The 19,745-nt window shown below is 42.0% G+C and overlaps 1 protein-coding gene across 1 annotated transcript in view; it reads left to right on the forward strand.

Annotated features, from left to right (window-relative positions):
• Positions 1–19,745, forward strand: part of LOC147379565 (uncharacterized) — a 553,375-nt gene that overhangs the window by 283,226 nt on the left and 250,404 nt on the right. Inside the window, exon 5 of the transcript XR_015133776.1 lies at positions 16,305–16,439. The gene's annotated coding sequence lies outside the window, so the exon portion shown is untranslated. Of the gene's footprint in view, positions 1–16,304 lie in introns of the transcript that reaches the window.

Here is a 19,745-nt window from a genome sequence, read left to right on the forward strand (position 1 = left end):
GGAAATGGCAACTCTTTCCAGTATTCTTGCCTGGGAAATCCCATGGACAGAGGAACCTGGCAAGCTACCGTCCATGCAGTTGCAAAGAGTGGAACATGACTGAGCAAGTGATTAATGACAAGTTCTCTGAGATGGGCAAGCTGTGCATCTTTTGTATCCATTAGTCAATAAGCCAGGGCTGGATGTATCACCTGGCGCAAGTATTACAGGCACACAGCCAGGAATACCAAGATGTGTAGTTTTGGGACTTTGTGTCCAGTCAAAATTGTGCTGGGGAAAAGGGTTTTGAGGTCCCCACTGGAAATGCTAAACAGTGGAACAGACAGGTTTCAGAGCAGACTGCAGCAGCTGGAGTCAACCAGCCCCTAATGGGATTCAGGTTGCCTGGGTATTGGCAGTGAGTGGCTGGAGGGTCACACAGGAATCTGGGATCAGGGGTTGCCCACTTATCTGCTGCTCAAGTGCTGCCTAGAAAATCCTCTTGGAGTTTGTTGGCTACTAAAGGGGTCATTACTGTTTTAGGATTTGGGAATTCTCTAATGTTTTGTCAGCAGGGAACCTGGGGACTGAGTGGGATTCCGTTTTTCCAGGGGGCTGTGATGGTGGTCTCGGGGTAGTGATGGTGCTGGTGCTATGAGTGTGAAGTGGAAGGGGGAGGAAGGAGGACGGAGTCTCAGCTCTGGACTTAAGCTTCACCCTTGTCCTTCTGAACAGAGGCTGAAGTCTCTATCCTGGCTGAGTCTGAGTCCTGGCCACTTAACGATGGTACAGCTTGGGACAAGTTGCTTAACCTATCTGTGCGTCTCTTTCTCCACCACCAAAGTAACATCAAAAATAGTTAACTTGTGGTTACTGTGAGGACTCTATAAGCTAATATATTTGAAGTTTATTGCATGTAGTCAGTGCCAATAAATCGTACGGATATTATTATTAGCTGTTAATGGATTTAGTTAGTAGTGAAAAATTGAATCTCTCTCTCCCCTTCTCTCCCTCTGCTTCCTATAAATCATATTCTCTGAATGTGTTCACATTATAGTTTAATATCTAAACATAAGGGAACTCTGAAAAAAGAAAGAGAATTTGGAACGTCACAAAATAACAGATATTTAACGTACATTTTCCTGCATATTTTATTGCCATTCAGTGTGGTAATTGTCTTTTATTCTTTATGCTTGCATTTGTGAAACCAATTTGGGGGTCATGAGAGCCCAGGAGATGAAGAAAGTGCTCCTTGGTTACCATGTAAGGGGCTGGCAAAATTTGACTTTGAATTAGCCAGGTTAAAATGAGCTTGTATTTTAATAAAATAACAATAAGACAGTTTAGGCAGCTGGGGAGTGGGAATTGTTTTGAATTACATACTCTTTGGAGAAAAAAGAGCTGTGATCAGAATAACAAGGTTTTACTGTACATCACATATTGTATGAATTCTGCTGTCTCTTAGAAATACCCTTTGTGTCTTTAGTCTTTTATGATTGTCGTGCCATTCTGGGAGCCACTCAGTCCTTTGTGTTATTCTATTGTCAGCCATCATGAAATAATTGAGATGACAATTATTTGCTTGTTTGGTTTCAAAAGTTTTCTGTGTTTAATCCCTTCTATTGTCTGCCTCATGGTACCATGGTGTGATATATCATGTCTGCCTAGATTATAAGAACAAAAAGAGTCATGCTTTTATGCTCCCCCACCCCGACCCCCCCAGGAGAAGTCCCTTCTTAAACAGAGTTTACTGGAGATATATTAAAAGTACTATGAAAGTGAAGTCGCTCAGTCGTGTCCGATCCTTTGTGACCCCATGGGCAGTAGCCTGCACCAGGCTCCTCCGTCCATGGGATTTTCTAGGCAAGAGTACTGGAGTGGGTTGCCATTTCCTTCTCCAGGGAATCTTCCTGACCCAGGGATCAAACCCAGGTCTCCCGCATTGTAGACAGATGCTTTACCATCTGAGCCACCTGGGAAGTCCTAAAAGTACTATAGTGAACATTAAAAATAGTTGCAGCTATCCATGACTCAGAAAGTTTATACACACCAAGATGGTAGATGAGGTCAAAGTCTCCCATGGGGTTTTTCAGTCTAATTTTATAAACCTCAAATCAAAGCAGATAGATTGACAGTGAGAGATAGGACTTGAGATTAGACTTGTTAGAAAACTCAGGAAACATGGTAGGTATTGCAAACATTACCACTTACCAGTTACTTAACTCTTCTGAGTCCCCTTATTTGTGTAAAAAAAAATAGCCCCAAAACCAAAAAGAGGGATTGGGAAATAATAGTTTTTGCCTCATGGAGTTATTTTGAGGCTCCAATGAGATGATGCAGGTAAAAGCACTAAGCCTGGTACATGATAAGGGCTCCTTAAATAGTAATGTTGTATTTCAGGATGGTTTCAGCCCTGGCTGCATTCTCCTGGGTGTGCCTAACTACCAGCATTTGCTCAGAATCAGAACTCTGGATTGCAGGTGATGCGAAGGTCTGTTTCCTTCCTTGGCTTTCTGGGCTGACCTCCCAGTTCTGCTCCCTCGCCTGACTCTGAGAGGGTTTCCCCTGTGGCTCAGCTGGTAAAGCATCTGCCTGCAATGTGGAAGACCTGGGTTTGATCCCTGGGTTGGGAAGATCCTCTGGAGAAGGGAAAGGCTACCCACTCCAGTATTCTGGCCTAGAGAATATATATAGTCCATGGGGTCGCAAAAAGTCAGACACGACTGAACCACTTTCACTTCACTGACTCTGAGAGTTGCATGGGCACAGATGGGAAAGAGCCATTGACTGTTACAAATGTCCATTGGGATGTGAAGGAAGAGTCTGATCCTGAATTTTGCATTTGAAACAGTTGCTTAAATCTGTTATTCTAGAAACACATGTGCTTATGTAAACACGTGCATGTACTATGCACATCCACATGTAAAGCTCAGATATTGTCCACAGGAGAACAAAATATCTTGATGAAAATGAATAATTCAGCTAATCACCCAGATGTGTTAGCTATATGGTGCTGCGCAGCTGGCTGATCTGAAACAGATAGCTGTTTGGTGACTTGCAAATAAAGCATGAAGATAATAGAATCTCCCTTTTTTCCTCCAGATTTTTGGCATCACTTAGACATAATCTAAATGATATGGCAACATATGGTAAAATCTCTCACATTCAAAGGCATACAAGCAGCTAGCTAACACTTTCTACTAAAAAAACTTGCTCATAGGTATTTTGATGAATCTAAAATTCTTACAAAGCACATCGTTTGAAAGAAATATGGCAGCGAAACAAACTGCTGCATTCAAAGCAGGGGTATTGAAAGGCGTCAGGCAAACACTTTTAACCTCATGTTTGTGTGCAGTCTGGTCAAAATAGAATAGATTTTCTTTTATGGAAGGAGTTTCAAAAGGGGCGAAAAGACAAAGATTCAGTGTTTGAAGGAAATCCTTCAGGTTTGCCTAAACTTTGGCATCTAGCTATTCTCATTAAATAAGCATTTTTGGCTTCTGATGTGTCCAGTTTGAAGGAACCAGTTCAATGTTATGCTTTGAAATTAATTACTGTGGAAAGTCTTTGTAAATGTGACTGTGAAATAGAAATCAAGTTAGACCGGAAGCAAAGTGAATGAGCGGGAAGCTAAAATAAATACCATGGCAGCATGTGAGAGGTGGAAGTTAAGTTTTTAGACCATCAGTATGTTAGTTTTAATTCCCAGATTCAAATCTTTAAGAGCTTTTCTGAAGCTAATGGGATGATTGATGTTCCAGGGAAAGAAGAAAACCAGTGTGCTGGATTTTTCATTCTAGGTGCAGAGTTTTAAAGAATTATGGAGTGTAAGAATTGAATGAGACTAAGAGAACAGCTCGGAGAAGGCAATGGCACCACACTCCAGTACTCTTGCCTGGAAAATCCCGTGGGCGGAGGATCCTGGTGGGCTGCAGTCCATGGGGTTGCTAAGAGTTGGACACGACTGAGTGACTTCACTTTCACTTTTCACTTTCATGCATTGGAGAAGGAAATGGCAACCCACTCCAGTGTTCTTGCCTGGAGCATCCCAGGGACGGGGGAGCCTGGTGGGCCGCTGTCTATGGGGTCGCATAGAGTCGGACACGACTGAAGCGACTTAGCAAGAGAACAGCTATCCAGGGTCACAAGTATAGATGCTCTAGAGCCCATGCAAGTAATTCATGGGAATGAAGCTGGGCAGCGAGTAGGCACATAAGCACACAATGAGTAGCTCCACGCATCACTCGGGAAAGGTGGGAACATTCCGGTGCAAAGAATCAGCTCCAGTTTATTGCTGCCATGCAGGAAGCTGACCCAACCTTAGCAGCTGCTCCAACTTTTCAAGAAAATCTGGAATTCTAGGTTTTATGGAATGTTTCCACAATATTTATGATTTTTCTCATTCAGTGATCAGCCTACTGATCTCCAGCTTGCTGTTTTTCATCTAGTCTAACCACACATCTTAATAGATGTGGAAGCCAGCCTGAGAGAAGTGAGTGCCTTGCTGAAAGTCCAATGGCTAGGTGGCAGCACTGGAACTCGAACCCAGATCACCTCCCTTTTCTGCTGCATTATTGCCACGGTGAGCATAGCATTCTACCCGTAACAGGATTCAACAAGGGATTGCTAGATAATTTCCATGGATTAGTAAAGGTTTTCATAACTATGCTCTAGCACACCCCCGAAGGGCTTCCCTAGTGGCTCAGTGCTAAAGAATCCTCCTGCCAGTGCAGAAGACACCAGTTCAGTCCCTGGGTTGGAAATTCCCCTGGAGGAGGAAATGGCAACCCACTCCGGTATTCTTGCCTGGGAAATCCTATGGACAGAGAAGCCTGGTGGGGTACAGTCCATGGGGTTGCAAAGAGTCAGACACAACTGAGCGACTAAACAACAGCAACAGCAATAATACCCCTGACACTATCCCTAAGATACTTAACACATTTTTGTCATTTGTCTTTCTTTTTAAATGTTGTTTCAATTTTTCTTTGTATTACTTCATTCAGCTCATTTTTTCTTTACTGTATTTAATATTTTTCTCTTCGTTGAACAATGCTTCCATACTCTCTGTATTTCACATATATCATCCAAGTTTCTGTATTTGGCTCTTATTCCTTAGAACTCAGTCTCTCAAGGTCTGAAAGTATCTTTAATTGATTATATCTTTTCTGTATATTGCTATGTACTCATTAGAGGGGATAAAATTTAAATTTGTAAATTGGAACATTAGGCTAATGGAGTCAGTTGTTGTTGTTGTTAGTCAGTTGCTCAATTGTGTCTGACTCTTTGTGACCCAATGCACTGTTGCACACCAGGCTTCCCTGTCCTTCCCCATCTCCTGGAGCTTGCTCAAACTCATGTGCATTGAGTCGATGATGCCATCCAACCATCTCATCCTCTGTCAGCCCCCTTCTCCTCCTGCCCTCAATCTTTCCCAGCATTAGGGGCTTTTCCAATGAATTGGCTCTTCGTCTCTGGTGGCCAGAGTATTGGAGCTTCAGCTTCAGCATCAGTCCTTCCAGTGAAGATTCAGGGTTGATTTCCCTTAGGATGGACTGGTTTGATCTCCTTGCTGTCCAAGGGAGTCAGTTAGCAAATCCATTTTCCATGAAGGATGCCACTGTGTACTCCTCAGAGAATATGAGGAGAATGTCCACCTGTCTTCAAGCCTTCAGATCTTGAATTCAGTGCCTGTAAGAGAAGAAGCACTTATACAGAGAGATAAATATATACTCTGGCTGGGACTTCTTTCTGTGACTTCAAATAATTTTTGGAAAACTTTGTTTCCAAAGGCATAAGGTACAGAGAAAGGAAAACTACTCTTGTGAAGACATAAGGGTGAAACAGTAAGGAGTCTATTACTATGGAGCTGTTAGCCACACTCACACACGTAGAAACCAGACTAGGAACTCCGTTGTTCACACTTGTATTTAGGCTTGATGGGAAACTATGCTGTGATTCTGTTACTGAGCGTCTCCTCCATTTGAAGAGCACTTAGTTCCCAAAGGACTTCCACATGGTACTTTTCTTATTTTATCATGGGAAACCTGAGGCTCAGAGAAGGTGAGTTTTTGTCATTGCTCAATACTTCACAGACCAGTCATAGAAAGAGAGAGACTAGAACTTGATCAGCTCCATTGCTCTTTCTCTGAGCTCTCTCTCAGCTTTGGGGTTGTTCTCACTAGCCTCCATGTCACGACGATCCATGTTAGATGACCTGCTGAAACAATTATGCACATTCGCCTACCCTAGGTAGTGCCATTAAAGACAATGGCTATCCATGGAAGTGATTAAATATATTAATAAAAGATCTCTAACTCTCAGACTCTAAATTCTTTGTGCATGAGGACTGTTATGGTAAGAAAAGGAAGAAATGTTTTCCTGAGTGGGATTTTCATACTAGCAAATTGGCTGTTCTGTCTTAAATTCATATTGTTACTAACTGGCCTTAGAATTTGTGTTCTGGGCTGTGCATATGCTAAGTAGCAATTTTCCCTACTTGTTTGATTATGGAATAGCACACACATTTTACCTTATGAAAAAAAGAAACAGCTTGTGCTGCCTCAGGAAGAAACATCTCATCTAATAATTATGCTTTGAGACATTGGCATAGCTAGATGCTGACCCATGAGCAGGCCAGGGAAAGAAACATGGAAAAAGCAGTTTTGTTCTGGGCTTTTTCCTCAACTGGATTTAAAAACAAACATCCTTAGAGCAAAGCACTGAAGGGTGAGAGGCAGCAAAGCGGCAGATTATTAAAGCATTCATCATACAATTGCAGGCAGGCCCAGGAAGGGTACCAGTCTTGCCAGGGCTGTCTGGATGAAAACTTCTTGTAAATGTTCAAGAGTCCCCAGAAGAACTCTCTAGGCAGGAGAAAGGGAAGGGCTGAGTGACTCCCTTGCAACTCTGCTTCAATAGTTTCTGAACTGTAGCTTCTGAAACCTTTCAAGGAAAGGGTCAGTTACATGTGGGAGGTTGAGCTTTGGGGATTGGAAGACTGGATATTTAGCATTACTTCAGTGATGGTATCCTGAGCATGGATTTTTATATACTTGTTCATTTATATGATTGAGAACTAAGTGTGTACAATGTCAGGTGCTTTTTCTTGTCTGATGAAATGATGGAATATGTCTTTTTGTATTTATAGATTCACTTTTAATTTTAAGTCTGATTAACTTATACTGTAATTCAGTTCAGTTCCTATAGGAATGTAGTAAATTTTTGCTTTAGTCTCAGTACAATGTCTGGTCAAATTGTCTATTTGGTTTCAACTTTGGCCTTGACCTTTAAGGCTAAGTAACCAGGGTCTTTAATGTTGCTGATGAAATCTCTGAAGTTGGGATGATCAATGACTGAGTGACTGTATTAGTTATCATCATGTATAATGTACATGATAAAATCAGTAGTAGGCACAAAGCATGTCTATCTGAATAACCTCATAAGATACAGATAAGTATGCTATACGTAAGGGACTTTATATATTGAAATTTCCACTTAAAATACAAGTGTATGTTAATTATCATAAGAATATTTCAGTTATTGATCATAAATATTGATAATTTCATGAACAAAACAGCTAAGAACCTTCCAATAACTAGGGCTATAAATTGACAGTTAACAGACAGTAGATTAGCTCCCTGGCTTTAAGGGTTTATATGCTATTTGAACCAGCATATGTTTATAGGCAAATAAATGATACAAAAAAACATAAGAATAAAGGTTGCATTATATCATAGTTAGCTTCTTTGTAGAACTGTTTGCATTGCAAAAACTAAACAAAACTTTAACAATGGTATTTGATTTTTAGTTATTTCAGTTCAGTTCAGTTTGGTCGCTCAGTTGTGTCCAACTCTTTGCAACCCCATGAATCGCAGCACGCCAGGCCTCCCTGTCCATCACCAACTCCCGGAGTTCACTCAAACTCACGTCCATTGAGTTGGTGATGCCATCCAGCCATCTTATCCTCTGTCGTCCCCTTCTCCTCCTGCCCCCAATCCCTCCCAGCATCAGGGTCTTTTCCAGTGAGTCAACTCTTCACACGAGGTGGCCAAAGTATTGGAGTTTCAGCCTCAGCATTAGTCCTTTCAATGAACACCCAGGACTGATCTCCTTTAGGATGGACTGGTTGGATCTCCTTGCAGTCCAAGGGACTCTCAAGAATCTTCTCCAACACCACAGTTCAAAACCATCAATTCTTCGGCACTCAGCTTTCTTCACAGTCCAAGTCTCACATCCATACATGACCACTGGAAAAACCATAGCTTTGACTAGACGGACCTTTGTTGGCAAAGTAATATGTCTGCTTTTTAATGTGCTATCTAGGTTGGTCATAACTTTCCTTCCAAAGAGTAAGTGTCTTTTAATTTCATGGCTGCAGTCACCATCTGCAGTGATTTTAGAGCCCAAAAAATAAAGTCTGACACTGTTTCCACTGTTTCCCCATCTATTTCCCAGGAAGTGATGGGACCAGATGCCATGATCTTCGTTTTCTGAATGTTGAGTTTTAAGCCAACTTTTTCACTCTCCACTTTCACTTTCATCAAGAGGCTTTTTAGTTTCTCCTCACTTTCTGCCATAAGGGTGGTGTCATCTGCATATCTGAGATTACTGATATTTCTCCTGGCAATCTTGATTCCAGCTTGTGCTTCTTCCAGCTCAGCATTTCTCATGATGTACTCTGCATATAAGTTAAATAAGCAGGGTGACAATATACAGCCTTCATGTACTCCAATTTGGAACCAGTCTGTTGTTCCATGTCCAGTTCTAACTGTTGCTTCCTGACCTGCATACAAATTTCTCAAGAGGCAGGTCAGGTGGTCTGGTATTCCCATCTCTTGAAGAATTTTCCCCAGTTGATTGTGATCCACACAGTCAAAGGCTTTGGCATAGTCAATAAAGCAGAAATAGATGTTTTTCTGGAATTCTCTTGCTTTTTTTGATGATCCAGCGGATGTTGGCAATTTGATCTCTGGTTCCTCTGCCTTTTCTAAAACCAGGTTGAACATCTGGAAGTTCATGGTTCACGTATTATTTAAATGTGAATTTTTTCCAAAAACAGTCCTGTTTAGGAAATTCTTCAAAGAGATATCATTATTTCTGCCAAATTTTAAAAGTCTGATTAGTAGCATTTTTAAAGTCAAGCTTATTAAGATATGATCTATGTATAGGGAAAGCTGCCCATTGTACATATACAGTTCAATGAGTTTTGACAAATGTAAAATAGTCATGTAATCATCATCACAATAAAAATCTAGACTATGTCTGTAATTAGTTTCCTCAGGCTGCCACTCCATAGTACCACAGATTAGGTGACTTAAACAAAGGAAGTGTGTCTTCTCAGTTCTGGAAGCTCTTCAACACATTTGTGGTAGGATAGTTTAGCTCATCATTTTTCCATCAGCCCAGAAAGTTCCCTTGTGCCCCTTTCCAGTCAGTCCTCTTTCCTGAGCCCAGCCCTTGACAATTCATTGATATTTCCCATCCCTATAGTCTGTGTTTCCCAGCTGTCTGTGCTGAGGCTTACTTGCCTGCCACATGGGAGCAGTGGCAGCATCCTGGTGCAGGGGTCTCCCTAGTGTAGGACCACACACATGCAGATGGGGGTCCAGACCCCAGCACTGTGAGTGTCTTCAGAGTTGGCTGGGTTGCTGAGCTGGACACACACACACACTCTCTCACCAGGACCAGCTAGCTGTGTCAGCCACATGTCTACCTCCTGGGTTACTCAGCACAGAGCATCCCTCCTAGTGTCAAGGTACCTGGAAGAAAGATGGGGTGATGACAATAAGGTTGCTAGGTGAAGTTGAGTAGCTGATTCTGGTCTAGGCAAGAAAAGCCTAGTGGTCAACCTTTCTCAAAAAGGTGCACATTTCCAGTATCCAGAGGGCTGGGCAATCTTCACTGACTGCCCCTTTCCTCGGGGCCAAGGATATCATCCTCCTTGTAAGAGGTCTTTCTTCAGATAAGGTGATTGATGAAATTATATCTTAAATAATACTAATGGCCATTGCCATTTGCAGACTATTCATAACATGACAGATATCAGTTCAAATGCTTTTAGGTAAGTTATAGTGAATTCCTGCACTAGTATAATTTTTCTCATTTAGCTGGGTCTTATTAAAATTTGTTGTTGTTCAGGCATTCAATTGTGTCTGACTTTTTACACCCCCAGGGACTGCAGCATACCAGGCGTCCCTGTCCTTCATTATCTCCCAGAGTTTGCTCAAAGTTACGTCCGTTGAGTCGATGATGCCGTCCAACCAGCTCATCCTCTGTCACTCTCTTCTTCTCCTGCCCTCAATCTTCTCCTGCATCAGGGCATTTTCCAATGAACTAGCTCTTCGCATCAGGTGATCAAAGTATTGGAGCTTCGGCTTTGGCATCAGTCCTTCCAACGAATATTCATGGTAGATTTTCTTTAGGATTGGCTGGTTTGATCTTCTTGCTGTTCAAGGGACTCTCAAGGGCCTTCTCCAGCACAATTCAAAAGCATCAATTCTTAGGCACTTAATCTTCTTTATGGTCCAGCTCTCACATCTGTACGTGACTACTAGAAAAACTATAGCTTTGACTATATGGACCTTTGTTGACAACGCAATGTCTCTCTAATTTTGTATGTATGTATTTCTCTGCTTTTGGAAACACATAAATGGAAGTTTAATGTGCTTGAGGCATTTGCCCAACTCTTACATCCTTTTTATATTCAAACTTATTTTCTGATACAGACAACCTAATGTGATATTGGACTTCCCAGATTTTCTCATTGTTTACTTTAGAGGTGTCATGAAAATCATCTTCATGAATTCCCCCCATCCTTGCCTTCAACAGAGGTCAAGCTGCCCTGAGCCTATGACGAGGAAGAAGATGGAGGATGAGATGCTAATGATGATAAATGATAAACATAAAATCACTTCCTGCCTTTTTTTCTAGAACATACTACAACAAATAAGATATTTAAAAATTTGTGGTCTCATTTTTTCCCTCTAAGCACAGTTTGTATTGATCTTTCTAAAGGAAACCCTCCAATATGGGTCCTGTGTAACTGGAAGACACCAGAGAAGTTCCTTTGTTTTTAACATCATAACATTTCAGAGAGAAACATCTTAGCCTGAAGACAGTGGAATTAATAAAATTATTTTTTTAAAACAAATGAAGAAGCTGAAGCCAGGGAAATTTCCATAACTTGATCAGAGTCATAGAAACTGCTTCCTGACTGACTGGTTCTCAATTTCCTGCCTGTTCTATGCTTCCATCCCACCTCTCAGAAGTAGCTGCTAAGTCTGACTCTGTGCGACCCCATAGACGGCAGCCCACCAAGGCTCCTCTGTCCCTGGGATTCTCCAGGCAAGAACACTGGAGTGGGTTGCCATTTCCTTCTCCAATGCATGAAAGTGAAAAGTGAAAGGGAAGTTGCTCAGTCGTGTCGGACTCCTAGCAACCCCATGGACTGCAGCCTACCAAGCTCCTCCATCCATGGGATTTTCCAGGCAAGAGTACTGGAGTGGAGTGCTACTGCCTTCTCCGTCTCAGAAGTAGAGGTAGGTGAAATTCCCACCATTGGAGTTAAATTTTTTTTTCTGGTCTAAGGCAGCATTGACATATGGGATTCATTTTATGTTCCAACTTGAATATATTTGAAATGGTTACCAAAAGCACTATGTTGAGCAGAATTTTGAATGTATACCTGGGCTTAATGTGAAAGGGTGTCATAATCGTTTTCTGGTGTCTGAGTATAGGTTGGGAATAGTGGCAGCATCTGTATCTGCCAATCCTGGGGTAAGGCAGTGCCACGCCAGTTTTTTGTTTTTTTTTTTTAAGAAACATCGTTCAGAATAATACATTAATGTTAACTTGTAAATATATCTTATCATCTGTTAGTAACTACTGGAGCTAGGTGAGATTTGAAGAAGAAGAAGACCTATGGATCTGGCACATGGAGTTGCTCTTAGATGACAGACTCAGTTGGGGAAAGGCAGAAGTGATGGGTGGGAATCTGGGCCAGCAAGAACTGTCAGTGCGGAACGAGTGCCTTGGTCTATAGCAGAGCTGTGGCTAGTGCCAACAAGCAGAAAGGATTCAGAAATCAGAGGTGGGAAGGTGCTAGAGTGACCGATTGTCCCAGTTTTAACACAGTGGTAGTCCCGGGCAAACTAGATGGATTGGCTATACTGGAAAGCACAAACAGAACTTTGGCCTATGTCATAGCTTAAAGTGAACACACTATTTGGTCAGTGCATTATCAAGCTATTGCTGTGATCATGCTACGTACCAAACAACCCCCCAATTCTTAGTGGTTTGAAACCACCAGCACTTCTCTTTTTTGGTTCTATAGACCTGCTGCAGTTTGGACTCAGGCAGACTGTAGTTTGAGAACTACAGGTTTCTGCTGTGTGACTGTCATTCTCTTTGCACCTATGACTTTTAGAACAATTTCTTCTTATAGAAATGGATTGGGCAAGAGACCAATGCAAATTGTGCAGATATGCTTAAAGCCTTGGCTTGTGTCAAATACACTAAAGTTCCATTGGCTTAAGCAAAGTCATGTGGCCAAACTCAGTATCAATGGGGTAGAGAAACATACCCCACTTTTAATGATGCCATATCCTGTTTAGTCATGTGGCAAAGTTCATGGATGGATATTCCTTCAATAAAGAGGGAGTAAGGCCTGGGACCACTATTCAATCTATGAAGTCAGTAAGTAATCTGTGTCCAGACCCAAACAAGTGTATCCATATTTCTCCAGCACCGGCATATTAGGTGCCCCATAACTGTGTGAAAAATGAATGAATACCTCTAAAATAGGATTTTCTTATAATAAAGTGGTTCATGTTCCCATTTTTTCAAAAGTTGTCTGGCCCCTTTATTATTAGATGTTAGGAGCCTCCTGAGGGATGCTGTAGGTCAGATGTCCTAAATGGCTGTTAGGAAATCTTTCCTTCTCTTGTCCAGGAGTTTTTCCCCCTCTGCATTTCTCATCCTCCAGTTAGATGGCAGGCTCCTGGAAGCCTGGAGAAGTATGAGAGGTGTCCTGGCCCTTTCCAAACCAGGAAGACATAGTGACCTGCGTGTTCCAGGGACTGGTGCTAATTGTCCCCTCCAACGCTCTTCCTCAACACCTTACCTCCCCCCACCCACCCCCAGGGGTTGGCACATGGCTGGCTTGTGTTCCTAGAATACTGCTTGACTTGAAGATGAGGCTTGTGACTTAAAACCTTTTTATATTTCAGAATTAAATGCAGACATAATCACTACCCTTTCTTCCCCCACCGTCTGTCCCCACAGCCATTGTGTATGTGTGTGTGTAGTGTATTTGCTGAAATCATTTTAAATGTTTGCTATGATCCTGGTATTACATTTCCAATTTTGGATACTTTTGATTTTTTTTTTTTTTAACTAAGCAATGAAAAGAACTGTTAGATGTGGAGAGAAAAATACTTGAAAAGTTAGCCTAATATTAGACGATCTTGTATGGAAGCTGAGCCTTCTCTGGCACACAGAGGAATTCAGAAGTGTCTGTGTCCCTTAGCAAGCACTCAGGTATTCTTTTATATTTAGGATCCAAAGTACCCAGGAAAGAGTCACAGATCACCTTAGGTCAAACCTAGCTTTCAGCTCTGAAGACTTCCAGCACAGACATCTGAGCTTGTTGCACAGCAGAAGCCACAGTTTCCTTTCAAGCTTAAAAATGTATTCAGCAGCTCAGAATGAAGCCGCAGGACTGAGCCAACTGTGCTCCATGTATAGGCACAGGGCACTCCTCTTTACATAAAGCTGAGGGGACATGGCTGAACACAGAGTCTCTCCTATTTAACATAGACCCGTTCCTGAAGAGTTTGCTGTGCCAACATTCACTTTTAAATTTTGAAATTGTATTTGGAATTAATTGTTGCTGTGCACTAAGAACTTGGCCTAAAGAAAATCCTCCCAAGTCTTAAAAAAGAAAAAGACTTGGCTGTGTCATAAATTTCATCATGTAGAATTGTCCTTTTTCACCGACTTCAATAAAAGACTGGAGGAGACTTTTGAAAAAATGTGTGGCCTCTAAATGATGTAATACCACATGACAGCAAGAGAGAAGAAATAGGATGTTAATAGCACTTAAAAAGAATTACAGATCGTAAAGGCTTTCCTTGGATGCTGATCCATAGATGTTGTTTTGTGACGTATTGCTGATCTGTATTAAAATCCCAGGGACAAAACTGGGGTAGGGTCAGCCCAGGGATTTGCTTTCCTGCTATTGAAGTGTTTCAGAATTTTGATTCCTCCTTTCTCTTTACCTCCCATTGGTCCAGCCAGGTACATTGCAAGAACATTTCTGAGTTCTTTTCAGCACTTGAGACCTTTTTTCTATCTTCAAACCTTGAGGAATATAACACATTCTTGTCATTATCAATAAATCACAGTGACTGATTTTTCCCTGGGTGAATGTCTTCAGGGGGTTCCTGTGTAGTTAGAAAAGAGTAACTTCCCTTCCCCCACCGCATGTGATCACTGTTGTTGACATGTATAAATCATTTCATGTTTATTTTGTATTTGATGCAAAGAGCCAACTCATTGGAAAAGACCCTGATACTGGGAAGGAGTGAGGGCAGGAGGAGAAGAGGGTGACAAAGGATAAGATGGTTGGATGGCATTACCAACTTAGGGGACATGAGTTTGAGCAAACTCTGGGAGATTGTGAAGGACAGGGAAGCCTGGTGTGCTGCAGTCCATGGGGTCACAAAGAGCTGGATATGACTTAGTGACTGAACAACAGTTTGCTTCCACCGTCTCTGTTCTCTGATTAACTTGGTCAGTCACTCTTTATACCTTGTAAGATGGACCTAATGATACCTGCTGTACCAAATAGTGGGGTAGTTCTGTGTCCTTCATGGAAATTGGAAATGTGGGATGTTGTTGAGTTGTTCCAAGGATTGGGTATCTATTGGTATTAGTGGGAAGGGGCCAGAGATGCTTAATATTCAGCAATGCACAGGACAGTCCCACATAATAACTGGTTGCACTCCAAATAAGAACATTGCGAACAGATATGAACATTTTGTGAAAAGTTTAGCATGGCATTTGAATGCAGTTCATAGCTCATGTCAAGTACTGATGCCTTGTAATGAGACTGACTTCAGTTACGCTCTTACCCATCTGCAAGAGGACACCTCTTTCTTGCTACTTGTTGTGAGACCAGTGGGTTCATCTTCTATTCATCTAAGCTCATTTAAGAAAACGACACTTCTAGTAATCACTATGATAAAAGTAACTATTCTTCAAGGAGCACGTAATCATTCTCTAGGTACAGAACAAGGAAATTTTCATGCTTTAACCCATTTCTTCTTCAGGACAAACCTTGGAGCAGATGATAAGATTATCTAGTGCAGATGAGGAAGTTTTGGCTACCAAATCTTGCTAACTTTATTTCCAATCAAGAATCAGAGTTTCAAGGGGTGGAGAGGGTGGCTCGTTCCTTGGGCGACAAAGTGTGGTTCCTCTCCTCTCTTTGCTTCCCCTAGCCCTTCCCCTACTAAAAACAAACAAGATTAAGCAAATAAGCAAGAAAACCAAAGTGTGAGCTCTTTAATAAAGGCATTCAGGGCCACCAGTTTAGTCTGCACACATATAGTGTTCTTCCTGTTTCTGGAGATCACCCAACAGGTGAGGCCTTGGTTTGATCAGGGCTCCCTGGAGCAGTGTGGTGTGACATTCCCTGGAATCCCTAATGGTATCATTTGTCTGAAATGTACCAGGTTTCTGACTCCAGCACGTACCGCATGATGTATCATGATGATTGGGACACTCATCTGGGACACTCCCAGCCATACTGGGGAGGCTGCTTGAAGCTTGGTCCTAATCTGGCAGATGGGGTCAAGATGGCTCCCAGAATCTTTATGTGTTAAATATAACAGGAATCTGTAAACATTCCCTTTGAGTGTTTTGCTCTAGAAATTTGTAAACTGGGAGATGTCTGTAAGATGAGTTATTTAATCTTATAAATATTTTTCTCTATGTAAAGAGGAACTGCTTTATATAAAGATCAACCTTAATTAGAAGAACATATGATGTCATTATGGTATGGGTTTGTTGAAAGCCTAATAATTGGATTATCATTGTGGGCTGTCATTAAGTAGAACATCACTCTAGATTACAGCAGTGACTTAACTTGAGTCAAAGAGCATTTTCTGAATTTGTTTTTCCCAGAGAGTCAGGCCACCCTCTTGACTGAAGTAATGTTTTTTTGTGGTATGTATATAAGGATGTGTGCCATGTCCACATTTATCCATTTTTATTCCAATGAATAAGAAAAGCTGCTTTTTAATCTATTTAATTCATTTTCACAGATCAGTGCATTTGCAAGAGTGGAGAGCAGAGACATGAGGTGAAATGGGGAGTCCTGACAAAAGCAATTGACAAAGGCACGGTTTATAATAAATGAGAATCTTGGAATTCTACTGCCAAATTATGCAGACCTTTCCAGAAAGAGTAAGTCAAAGTGGCTCGGATAACTGGCTCACAATTAACAGTGACAAAGAGCAGCATTGCTCCAGTCCTGCCTCTTCTATTGGTTTCCCTGTGGGTGTCCCTTTTGGGACTTCTCAGGTGGCTCAGCAGTAAAGAATCTGCCTGCCAATGCAGGATATGCAGGTTCGATCCCTGGGTCGGAAGATCCCCTGTGAAAAAAAAAGAAGATCCCCTGGAGAAGGAAATGGCAACCAACTCTTGCATTCTTGTCTGAAAAATCCCATGGATAGAGGAGCCTGGTGGGCTATAGTCCATAGGGTCACAAAGATTCCAACATGACTTAGCAACTAAACAACAACAACAAAGCCAGGAAATGTTGCAAAAATACCTTAGTTGGACCCAAGTGAGTTAGAATGATTAGTTCAGTCATTATCAGGACTTTGACAACAAAAGAGGCACTCAAGGCCACACAAGGAAAAATATTCCATGGTAAAAGGAAGTAAATGTCAGTAGTACAATGCTTACGATTTTGTACCTGAGAGTTCAAACAATGAGACCTGAATGACTCAAAGATGTTCTTATAACCACACAAATGTGTACTCTGGGGTCCTGGGCATAATGAGACTGTGGCCAGTCCAGTGTTCCAACCCCATCCTGGATCTCTGCCCCTGGTGTCCTGTTGAGCTTCCGCCTGGATCCATCCTGCCTCCTTTCATTTCTGGCACAACTCTGTTGTTTTCCAGTCCAGAACCCAAAGCAGCCCTTGCAAATCAGAGTGCCATATGGATAGGGAAGAAGGTAACATTGAGCCATCTCATTTATCCTCACAGCATTAGTTTGAGGTAGGGAAGGACAAGAGTTAAAAAATGACATCATAGAGAGACACAGTGAAGCAGGAAGAAATCAAGGACTGAGGTCAGGAAATGGTGGTGTTTGAGGACAAAGCCCCAAGGCTTCTAACAGCCAGTCTTAGGCTCTTGGACAGGATGAAACTGCTAGCATACTACAGGGAAACAGAAAAACTATGTTAGTAGTTTTTGCTTGTTCGTTTTTAATAATCCGTAGGCCACATCCCAGCTAAAGTTAGTGGGTAAATAGAACCTATTTCTCTCTTTGTAGCATTTGTCAAGTCAGATTTTTTTTTTTTTTTTTAAGCACCTTGCTTGGTCAAAAGCATCTGGAAAAATGGCCAAACCATTTTTTCTCACCATTTCCCTTTAGTTCTGACAAAATAGGATTGCAAACTGAGAATGAGGATTGCTGCTCTGGTCCCCAGGTCCCCAGGACTGCCTTGCAGGACTGAGCCAGCTTTGTCTGTTTAAGATGAGTGCTCACCTGGGTGCCACCAGGGAAGAGATCTTGCGACACAGGTGAGACAGCACAGCCCTCCCACCCAGGCTCCATCCCCAAGTGCTCAGCTCAAGGGTTCTATAAGGATTCCCAGAGATGGAGCATTTGCTGGCAGAAATATTGTTGACATGAAAGAGCCAGTGCCAAGATTTTAGGATGCTTATATAGCTCATGTCCATTGCAGTGGTCTTGGATCTCTCCCTCTTAATTGCCATTCCTTGTCTCTCGCTAGAAGCCTCTTACATTGAATCTCTTGATGGTAGAACATTGTAATGCAAAGGAACAATCTTTGGGCTGGGAGCTCTGAGACCAACATTCTTTTTGATGGATTAAATATATATATTTTTTCATTGTTAGGCCATTTGTCTGGTAGGTTGAGAGATGGCTCTTGATTTTATCTTGGGAAATTTCCTTTTTAATTGAAAACACTGGTCCTCACCTTTAAGATCTTCCTATTTTAAGGAAGAAAAACAGACCTCGATATTCTTAGTTAATGTTTGCAGAATGACTTTCGGGTGATTAGTGGAAGAGTTCCTTCTGCCTGTCAAGTTGATCCAATTTCAGTGACTTAGTTTTTTAAACTCATTGAATCACCTTGTTTTGTCTTTGTGGCACAGTCATTGCTAATTGTAGACTCTCAGAGCTAAGGGGACTTGGAGTTCAGTTCTTTTTGTAGATAAGGACATTCAGATCCAGACACATAGCTGCATTTGCTGGTGTGTAAGAGACATCCTTCCCCAGTGTAGCAAGCAAAAATTTCCTCGCATCTTATGAGTCATGGTTGCTGACTGAAGGAAGATGTAAATATCAAATTTGCTTTAGAGCAGTTATGTCATCAGAAGAGAAAATACGTTATTTCGTTCACATAACTATAGTATAACGCATTTCCAATAGAAAATTAGAAGTTGTGAGTATATATGCTGCTGCTGCTAAGTCAGTTCAGTCGTGTCCGACTCTATGCGACCCCATAGACGGCAGCCCACCAGGCTCCCCCGTCCCTGGGGTTCTCCAGGCAAGAACACTGGAGTGGGTTGCCATTTCCTTCTCCAATGCATGAAAGTGAAAATGAAAGGGAAGTTGCTCAGTCATGTCCAACCCTCAGCGACCCCATGGACCGCAGCTTTCCAGGCTCCTTCGTCCATGGGAGTTTCCAGGCAAGAGTACTGGAGTGGGGTGCCATTGCCTTCTCCGTGTGAGTAAATATAGTAATATGTAATCTGAAAAAGGTAAATTCTGAAAAATAATTGTGTTCATGCATGCTGTTGCTTATCACTTCCAATAAATATGTAATGAAAGTACAGAAAATACCCCCTCCCCTGAAGTCTTCAGTGACATTATGCATGCATCGTGCACATGAGTAAATATGTTCAGTAACCTTTTAAAATCTCACGTAACCCGACTGTGCTTTGCAAACACCCAGGGCCCCTTCAGAAAGAGTCACTTGTAAACAATTTTCAGAACTGTGAAAAGGATTTCAAAAGGTTTTTTTTTTTTTTCTCCTTTACCAAAGAAAGCCTTGTGAGAGGAGGAGGAGCAGGCGGGGGTGGGGAGTGTTAGAGATAAGAGCTGCTGCTGCTGCTAAAACCCCACACCCAGTGGCTGGTTAGTGATTCAGTGTAGAGGGCAATTGAGAGAGAAGCTCAGCTGGTGCCTTGAAAAAAAAAAATAGAGTGCAAGTCTGTTCTCAGCAAGTAATAGCCTCCATCATTTTAACCTGGGCCAAGTGGGTGGAACTGCCCCTCCCCCCTAGCCCCCGCAGTCCTCTGGCTGCCCTTGACTTTCATTCATTCTGATTTTACCAGCACAGAACAAAGACAGGGCACTGGGAGGCAAGGTGGGAACTGCCCCAGGCCTCACTCTAGGCCCAGATCTGAATGGGAAGTGGGCTATTAGTCCCTGAAATTGCTCTCTGGGTTTTCCTTGGCCTGTATGGTTCTTTTTTGTACTTATATACTTTTTTCTTTTTCTTT

This window comes from Bos grunniens, chromosome 1, assembly GCF_055505025.1.
Source record: "Bos grunniens cultivar Pamir isolate PY7600 chromosome 1, Bosgru_T2T1.0, whole genome shotgun sequence".
NCBI classification, from domain to species: Eukaryota; Metazoa; Chordata; class Mammalia; order Artiodactyla; family Bovidae; genus Bos; species Bos grunniens.